Below are 9,359 nucleotides of genomic sequence, written 5' to 3'. Positions count from 1 at the left end.
GACCTCATTTACAGCTGAATACAGTTGCTCACAGCTGTATTCAGCTAAAAAGCGCTCATAAACCACTATACCTGTTGGTGCGAGTGGCAGAAAGACCGGGTTTAGCAGATGAAGAGCTAGCATCAGGTGTTGATGGAGAGCAAAAGAGAGAGTGAATATTGGATTTATTTTCATCGGGTGGCAAAAACACAACTACAAATCCGACTGACGTTGTGCCGTGTTTGCTGGTCGTGTAAATAATTTTAAAAAAAAGAGTCAATATCACTTTTGCTTTTACGGCCTGTTTCTGCTGCCAAAAAAAAAAAAAAAATCACTTAATGCGAGTCGGCGGCCGTGTGTGTCCCTCGAGCAAAATCAGAAGCTGCTATCACCCGGTGGATAAACTCCTTAATCCTCCTGGTGCAGTACACATAAAGTACACAGCCAAGTATATGTACAACGCCATTGTGTCACAGTCTAAGCTTATCACAAGCCTTAATGTCACATTAACATGTGACATTTCCAGGGAACCTATATTGATAAACGTTATGATATTCCTCCCACTGACGCTGGAAATTTCCATAATGAAATGCCAGAAAGTTGATTGTTGACATTAAATGGGGAACATGTAAATAAAGTGACACGGGAAGACAGCGCACAGGAACACTGAAATCGTGGCGGCTAATGATGCCGCTGTATTTGAATGCCTCATTAGCATGAGTTTGCATTAATTCAGTACTTGAATGCCTCTTTATCTCTCTCCATCTCATCCCCTCTCTCTCTCTCTCTCTCTCTCTCGCTCGATGACTGTGCCCCCTCGCTCTCTCGCATCTGTCTCATCTCCTCCTCCCCACACCACCCCCGTCTTCACGTTTCCTCACTGTCCGCCTGTCTAATCTGTAAAACTGCACATTTGGCTCGGTGCAGAGAGAGTGATGAGAGGAAATGTCACATTCCACCGCAAGCCGGAGACTATCGCGCTGGAATGTCAATTGGCCGACACTTGTCGGGGTGGAGGGACGGAGAGATGGCGGGATGGAGGGATGAATGGGCGAAAAGGAGCGGCGGGGGGATGACAGGGGCGGCCCTGTTCCATTGTGTGTTTTTTAAAGACATGGCGTTTTTTGATGATTATTCTAATCCCACCAAGGACCTCTCAGCCCGAACTGAGTGCCTTATCTCCCCTCCGCAGTCATTCTCTCATTAAAACACAATCACAGGCCACCAACTCTAATAAACCTTCAACTTCCTCTTTGAAAGAGGGACGAGGGAGGGCGGTGGGGAAAATGCAGATTAGCGTAGGTCTGTCTACCGGTCCCTCTATACGTGACGCGGGGAACAGGAAAGGCTGCTTCTAATCACTTCCAGCGCAAAAAGGCCATTTAAAAATCATTGGATTTGGAGATTTTTTCTTTTTATAAATCCTTGTTGAAAAAGGTCACTTTAATAAAGGCTATGGGGGATTATAGAGTGCCTAGTGGGATTTAGGCTGTATGCACCTTGATTGTTTTTGGTTGCCTTGAAGAAGTGACTTGGAACACATTTCACTGCTCTTGGGGCAAGTTGTCCAAAGTTAAAATCAAGCCAAGCACTGGCGGGCATGCAGCCTGCAATCCTTTTTGACTACCACATCCCACCTTCTCTCGCTGTGACACACACACACACACACGCACACACGCGCACACGCGCACGCAGACACACACTCCAGACAGGATTTTAAACCCTCTTTAATCGTGAGCTCAAGTGAATATTTCAACCCCTGCAGCTTGGCTTAAATTCCAACATGGTGCAGTGAAGTGGGCCAGTTTGTTGCCTCCCTCCCACCTTTTTGGGATATCTTAAGTGTGTATGTTGTGTGTACTACGACTGAACAATAAAGAAAATGTATCGACATCATAATTAGTCTCTCGCACATATCATTAACCAGAGAATAGATCAACCAATCAGCCCAGACCCTAGTCAAGAAATATAATCTATAACTCAAATTGGGCTTAATCCAGAAAGAAAATGTAGAATGTCTAGAGAGAAATGCACAGAAGCATTCAGATCCAAGTTAAGTGACTCAAAAACTTTGCCTGGATGTGGTCCCAGGCTCATCAAAGTATATCAAAAGATTTGCTCAGAGTTTTGAAGTTCTTCTGCTGGTCAACAGAAAAAACTAAAACAAAACATGATGAACAAAACTATTGTTCCTGGAGATTATGCACATGTCACTCATGATTCAGCTTAACTGCAGTAACAAGCTCTCCTTGTGTTGTCTCTGCTGGTGACAGTCAAGGGAGTGTGAGATGGTAAATTAGTACAACATCTGGAGTTCAGACAACATCTGCTTCTTTAAAGGTTTGAATACTGATGTGAAGCATGTTTCTGACTGATACTGGACCTCCGCAATGCAGCAGACCATTTCTAAACATTTTCCACCAGCTTTTATTACCTCCTCCTCCTCCAGCTCCTCCGGCCCTTTCCTCCTCCTCCTCCTCCTCTTCCTCCTTTTGAAATCAACAAGGCCACTAATCACCACCCCCCAATTATATCTGACAGAACATTGCAAATCAATAAAGTGTCTGCCCTTTACAAAATGCTGATAATCTAAGTGTGGGTCTCTCTGCGAGATCATTTTGTGCTTCATCATCTGTAACTTTGCAGCGATGTCTTTCTCCAGCCCAGGACCTCTACGCATCCTCCTTTAAGCCACTTTGGCTTTAATCCCGCAAGTAAACTATGAGTCAGATCTCGCAGTGTTATTGTTTCTAAAAGTCATTTAGCTTTGTCCCTCAGACCTCAATCCCTGTTCGCGTGTCGGAGGTTCACCGCTGAGCACTTTGCGTCCAGACACAGCTTAGAGATGTAAGGAGAGGAATTTATGGAAATAATATGCATTAAAAAAGATGAGAGAGGAGTCAAAGTCAGAGCAGGCAGCTGTCATTGGTAGTGATTCAGAGGTCTATGAGGCCTCTCACTTTGTTCCTAAATTATTCATGCAATCTGTCAATGCTGCTGTCGAGGCAGACTCCTCTCCCCATGTGTTCAATGATGACAGAAATCCTGCGCTATGTTCACTGCTATCTCCTGCAAATCCCTCACAGGAGGCACTCGCACTAGACTCACAAAGCTCCAGCACATCTTCCTGTGTGTGAGTGTACATGTGAGAATGTCTACTTCCACTCATAGGATATGATACGTCGATATGATTATGTCTATATATGGCGACATACGTGCTTGAATATTTTTAATCTGAGTTTTCGAACCCTTTTTGCATCTTTACTGTGCACTTTAAAGCCCGTGAGTGTCGTACGTCTCTGTAAGTGTTCCCTCATGCAAAACAGATACAAAACACACATTTGCAAATGAATATTCCGACACACACACACACACACACTCTCTCTCACACACACCCACACCATGCTTACAACCACACAGCGTGTGCTTCCTCTTCCCCTCTCATCCCAGTGAGAAGCAGCTTTGCTGCGGTTCCTCTACTCTTTGTGGGGGACTATAAAAGACAAGATATTCTTCAGATGTTGGAAAGCATGTATTATTGAGACTCTCCCTCAAAAGAGCCTCCTAAAGTCCCTTAGTGATACAACTAGCGATGTACTGTATATATAGAAAAGAGAAACAGCCAAACCACAGGATAAACTTCCTGTAATGAACATTCACACTGAGTGCCCTGTGGTCACATGTCAGGACGTGTGGATCTAATAAAGTCTATCCGGCCCTGTAACTTTGTGCCCGTTGTGCTTTTGAGCAGGACCACGCCGCTCAAACTGGGACGGAGACGACTTTGCGTCATGGCGATCCGTCACTCAGCATTGGGACGGGTCGGTCTCATTCAGTAACGCCATTTCTTTAAATGTCTTTAAATGTTCTATTTGTTGTTGACTTGAGTCGGAAACACTGTACATAAACCCACACACTTAGTCAAGTGTGTTTTTAACTCACATTACATGAGGCATTTTTAAGAATTCCAAACAAATAATGATAAATGAGTCTTCTTGCGAGCACTAAGGGCCTGTTTATGAAAAGGGAGCATTGTTTCTCTACATGGATGCTGATGTCAAGAGGCTGAACACGCGCGCCTGCATGCGCACACTGATGCTTATATGCAGATGTAGAGACAGAGAGTTATGTATTTGCATGCACACACAAACAGCATTGAATGGTGTCCCTGAGTACACGGGACGTCTGTGTCCAACAGTGATCTAATTAGGCTATGCCCAGTGGGCAGATTATCAATGTAATGGTAACCAAGGCCGACCGCCTCGCCTACATGACAACCAGACATCCCAATCTGAGAAAGTTAACGTGCTCGGTGATGCTGAGCTGCTTCAAATGAAATCAAAGCAGTTAGTCACTGGGCTGGTAGTGTCTCTACTTCATGTTGCAGAGGGGAATAAAACTTATTTTCCATCGTTGCGCTGCTCCCTGTTTATCTCCATCTGTACTGTAATGATGAGACTCAAAAGTCGAACACTAATTATGATGTCATCCATGCACTGTGGCGGATTTTTGATTTCCAATGTAGGGGGGTAGCTCACATAGTATATCTAGTAATCATTTAGGTGGCAACTATTTGATTTGGTGAATTCAACCAAATTATATCGGACAATTTAGACAATTTTTTAATGAATCCTCTCATACATCTCACCTGGTGACTGTAGCGTTTTGCACGTGACCTTTGCTGAATATAAAGTTGGAAAAGGCTATGTGTCATGGTAAAAATTAGTGTTTCAGACCGTTAACCTTCCTCTAGTGTTAGGGTCGGCACCGACCCGTTTTAGGTTTTAAACGCATAAAAGAACCACATAGAAAGTGTTTATTGCATTAAGGCTTGGACAGGAACCTCTGTTTCAACAAAATAAAACAAAACGTTTTTTTTCACGAAATTATATAATGCTTTGGTTGAAATGATAACCTTTGTGTTGTTACGGTCGCTTTGGACCCAGTTATAAAAATACAATTTGCTTAATTGGTTGTTGTTTGACCTTGCAAATCTATATTTTGTGTTATGACTTCTTGTGCTTTTGCCTTTTTGTGTTTGTATTAAAGTTCTATTGCTTTTTGAAATTGAAATTGAGGGGTGTGCTGACAAAGAAAAGGTCCACACCAAAAATATTAAAACATATTTTCATGGATAAGGAAGCCGTCCAAGGTAGCTAAGAGATGAGAAACAAATTGGATGATGGAGAATAGTTTTTAGTGTATTTTACAGCTGATGGGTCCAAACCGACCCGATAACACAAGAGATACTAGAAAGCTAACACAAGAGGATGGTTAAACAACATCTCTGCCAGCATTGCAAATAGAAATGGAGGAAATTCCATTTAAATGAAGAAGAATGCAAATCATAATGACATATTGGGTCAATTTCGCAAGGACATACCAACTATCCAACAATAAGTGCTATTGAGCCATGCTGGGAACATGATAAAAGGCCGACTAAGAGCTTTGGTTGGGTTGTTAAGAAGAAGGTTAGTGAATTGGGAACACAGCATGGGAGTTAGACTCCAACTGTTGTTGTGCCAGCTATTCCTCCTTGGCTATTGAGACAGCCAGAAATTGATCTCAGCCTCCTTGAACTGATAAGAGATGAACATTGGGGAAATTGTAAGATCTTGAAGTCATACATCAAAAGGAACGACTATTTACAGATGCATGCAGATGGCTCTAAACACCCTAAAACCGGGAGAACGGCGGCAGCAGCCGTAATCCCAGAATGCAATGTCGAGTGTGGGAAGAGACTCGATGATGATTTATCTGTGTTCGCTTGTGAGTTGATGGCCTTAGTTATTGCCATACAATTGGTAGAGGACATCGGGTCAGAGGGGGGGTTAATTGCATCTGATTTATGTGCGGTATTAATGAGTTTGAAATGTTGCCACTCCAGGAGTAGAGATGATTTATTGTAGGAAATACCATCACTATTTAGAATTCATCAAATGCGGCTGTTTATTTTGTGTGAGTCCCTCCCACGTTGGGGTTGATGGGAGTGAGAAGGCGGATAAAGTCGCAAAGGGGGCTTTGAAGAGTGGGAGAAAATAACATTAATGTAAGTATAAGTAAGTCAGACGGGAAAAATCTAAAAGATATGGCGGAACAGATGGAACAAAGGGAGTAAAGGAAGATCTCTTTTTAAAAATAAACCCTTGGTTGGGACCGAGGAGAGTGGACGAAATGGGAAAATGGGGAGCATTAAACTAAGAAATGATCATACTGGTCTCAACAGTTCCCTCTATGTTACTGGAAAGCATGACGATGGAAAGTGTGAATTTCGTGAAGAAGAAGAAACTGTTTGCTGTGTTTTATTGTTCTGTCAGAAACACCATCCAGCAACAGAAGCTTTGAGAAATGGACGAAGAACGATTAGAGAGGAAAATATCAAATGAAAGAAAAGTTCTATTGACAAATGTTAGAAACTTCTTTGAGAGTATTTAAGGTCAACACGACTAATGAATAGGATTTGAAATATTGTTTCTATTTGTTTCTTTTTGGTTGCTAATTGTATTCTTTTCTTTGTTTTGTTGTCGGATGAGAGAGAGCGTGGATCCTGAGTGGGTGAAGGAAAACGGTCCGGCCATTATTATGAGTTACGCTCTCCGGTAATGTGCTGTTACCTCATGTCGCCTGACACGTGTGACCACGGTGGATGGCATGTAAATTATGACGACAGTTACGACTACAGATATGTTCAGGAAGATTGAATGAAGTGAAGACTCGTAGAGCGGGATTTATCTGCAAAGTTATCTGTACGTTTCCACATTGTGCCGATAACTGTTAGCTAAATGCTAATAGCGTAGCCTCGGGGAGTCTACGTGACGGCAATGATAGTTTACGCTTCAGTGAACGTTTAGCAAGCTATTTAGCTGGAAGTTTACACGTTTAGCCTTCAAGGTCACAGGAGGATTCACGTTTGTGAGATTATTGTAGTTGGTTGGAGATCTTGAAAATATGTTTTAATATTTTTGGTGTGGACCTTTTCTTTGTCAGCACACCCCTCAATTTCAATTTCAAAAAGCAATAGAACTTTAATACAAACACAAAAAGGCAAAAGCACAAGAAGTCATAACACAAAATTGGGGGGAGTGAGATTAAGTAAAAGATAATGAACAAGTTAATAGTTATAAGTTAAGAGTCCCTTTTATCTCGGGATATTCTGAACAATACACATGAGGTTGGAAGTGGACTGGGAGCTTTGGGCGTGTATTTTCTCCTGTATTTTTTCTTCTTCTTGAAACAACACTTGTGTTTTCAGGCTGCAAAAAGTAGAGGGGTCCGACGCTGTCTGGCCCCCCCCCCCGTAAATTACGCTTTGTCCACACATCTTTGGCTTCTGCTGTTTCTATTCACATCTCGCCTTATCTTCCAGACACACCTTCGCTTTTACAAACTTAAATCCCACAACCCCCACGAGGTGACTCTCCTGTAAGAACGCTGTGACTTGGCCCCCGGGGGAAATTATGACCACCAGGAGACGGGACGAAATGGACTGCACTGATATCACTGTGTTTACTGAAACGAGCGCATTTGTCAGATTTGGCTCTTATCTCGTTTTCCACCCTGAATGCCTTTCTCCCCACTTCTCATTTTTCTTCAGCGACTTCCTTCATCAACTCTGTCGCGACCATCTTCCCTCCTTGATGTCTTAAAACTTGTAGATGTGATCTGTCACGCTGTTTTTCATTATTCACACGGTCGTTATTCAAAGGTTTGCCCTCCCGTACGTCCCCCAGCTATTTGACAGCCTTTTTATTGAAGCAAACATATTTGCCTTTTCCACCAGTATATGCTGAACTTAGACTGGCGTGAGTTGTTTTCCGACTGCCTCGAATGTAAAAATGCTCATGATGAATTGTAGTCTGTTGATTTCATTTAACCCCTTGACATACAGTTGTTTTGCCCTTAAGCAGTAATCTTTATTTATAGGGCTGTAATGTTTCTGACCACCTGATAATTGCAAGTCCAGCATCAACCGTCCTTCTCTGTTTTTGGTCTTTTTTTTTTTTTTCACCCCTGAGGGAAAAATCTGTCTCTTTAGCTGCTCTTACAATGAGCTAACTTTGTCTGTCTGCTGATTATTGGTGCTGGCAGGTAGCGTCCAAGAGGCTACGCCACCATACAAGGTCAAAGGTCATTTGGTGACACTGAACTGAAACAGTAGAGGTGCAAACCGTAAACGACAGATGCTGAAAGTCCCTCACCATAGACTCGTGGACTTGGGTGATGTTTCTCTCGCTTCAAAAATAATCTCATTGTATGGTAGTCCAACGTGTATATTTTCTTCATCAGCTTGTTCCAACTCTTCATCGAAATGCTACAGCTACATCCCCTCCGTAAAGCGGAAAGATTTTGGAAACTTGAGGCTCATGAAATTTAGCCCGGAGCAAACAGCTGGACTCGGACACGCATGAGTACACACACCCAAACATGTAGTATTTGCACAATGCAACTTCCAGATGGGGAATCAGAGTATGCACACACACGCTCAGAGCTTTTTGATCTCTCTCTCTCTCTCTCCCTGTCTCCTTCAGGTGCATAAATGTGCACAACACACCATGCACACGGTCCACTTCCCACCACCGCGAGGGCCGTGCGATAGCAGCCCCGCAGCCAGGTGTGCGTCTCAGCAGGCAGCGACCACGAATCAGTGAGCAAGTTGGGTGACATTATGTCTCCTGCGGCGCCTCGGCTGCCTCCTGTTTCTCCTGTCCTTCATCTCGCAGCAGGCGATCCCTATCTGCTTCATTCGTGTTGTGTATCTTTTTTTCCAGGAATCAACCAGCATGAAAATGGACCTTTTTTTTCTATTTCACTCTAACCCACTTTAGTTTGTAGCATCGTTGCCTTCTTTGGGGCAAAGAGCTATCTCATCTATTTGTGTATTTTTTTTAGGTGTCATACAGTTAGTGGAAGGTCAAATAATTCTTGTTCGCCTCACAAATTATACTTTTTACGGCTTGGAGCGTCAAGCGTCTTCTTTGGAAGGAAAGCAGAGATGTTTCAGAAGAAGAGAGGAAAGTGTTTTGTTGGCACCACCAGTGCTCCTGCCTGGGCTTTTTGTTTCTTTGTACGACTGCGTTGCATCACATCACAGCATTTGTGCGTTATCCCGCGGTGCTATCGGAGGCAGGTGGCCAGCGTGTTTATGTTGGCTCTCAGAGGCCCCGTCACACAAGAGCGTACTCATGGGTTTATCATCGTGTTGACACTCAAGGGGTTTATACAAAGACAGACACAAGCAAAGTTTAACAGCCTCAAACACCCAGGAGAACACACACAATACACATGCTATGAAAAAACTACAATCTTCCAAAGCAAAGGGGCATTGAACATTGAGAACACACACACACAGATTTGGCAACTCAAGCTCATTCACTATCTCC

The sequence above is a fragment of the Clinocottus analis genome, unplaced genomic scaffold (assembly GCF_023055335.1).
Source record: "Clinocottus analis isolate CAN_PGR_092001 unplaced genomic scaffold, fCliAna1.0.p SCAF_10, whole genome shotgun sequence".
NCBI classification, from domain to species: domain Eukaryota; kingdom Metazoa; phylum Chordata; class Actinopteri; order Perciformes; family Cottidae; genus Clinocottus; species Clinocottus analis.
The sequence above is the reverse complement of the archived record's forward strand: the minus strand, read 5'-3'. Positions refer to the sequence as shown.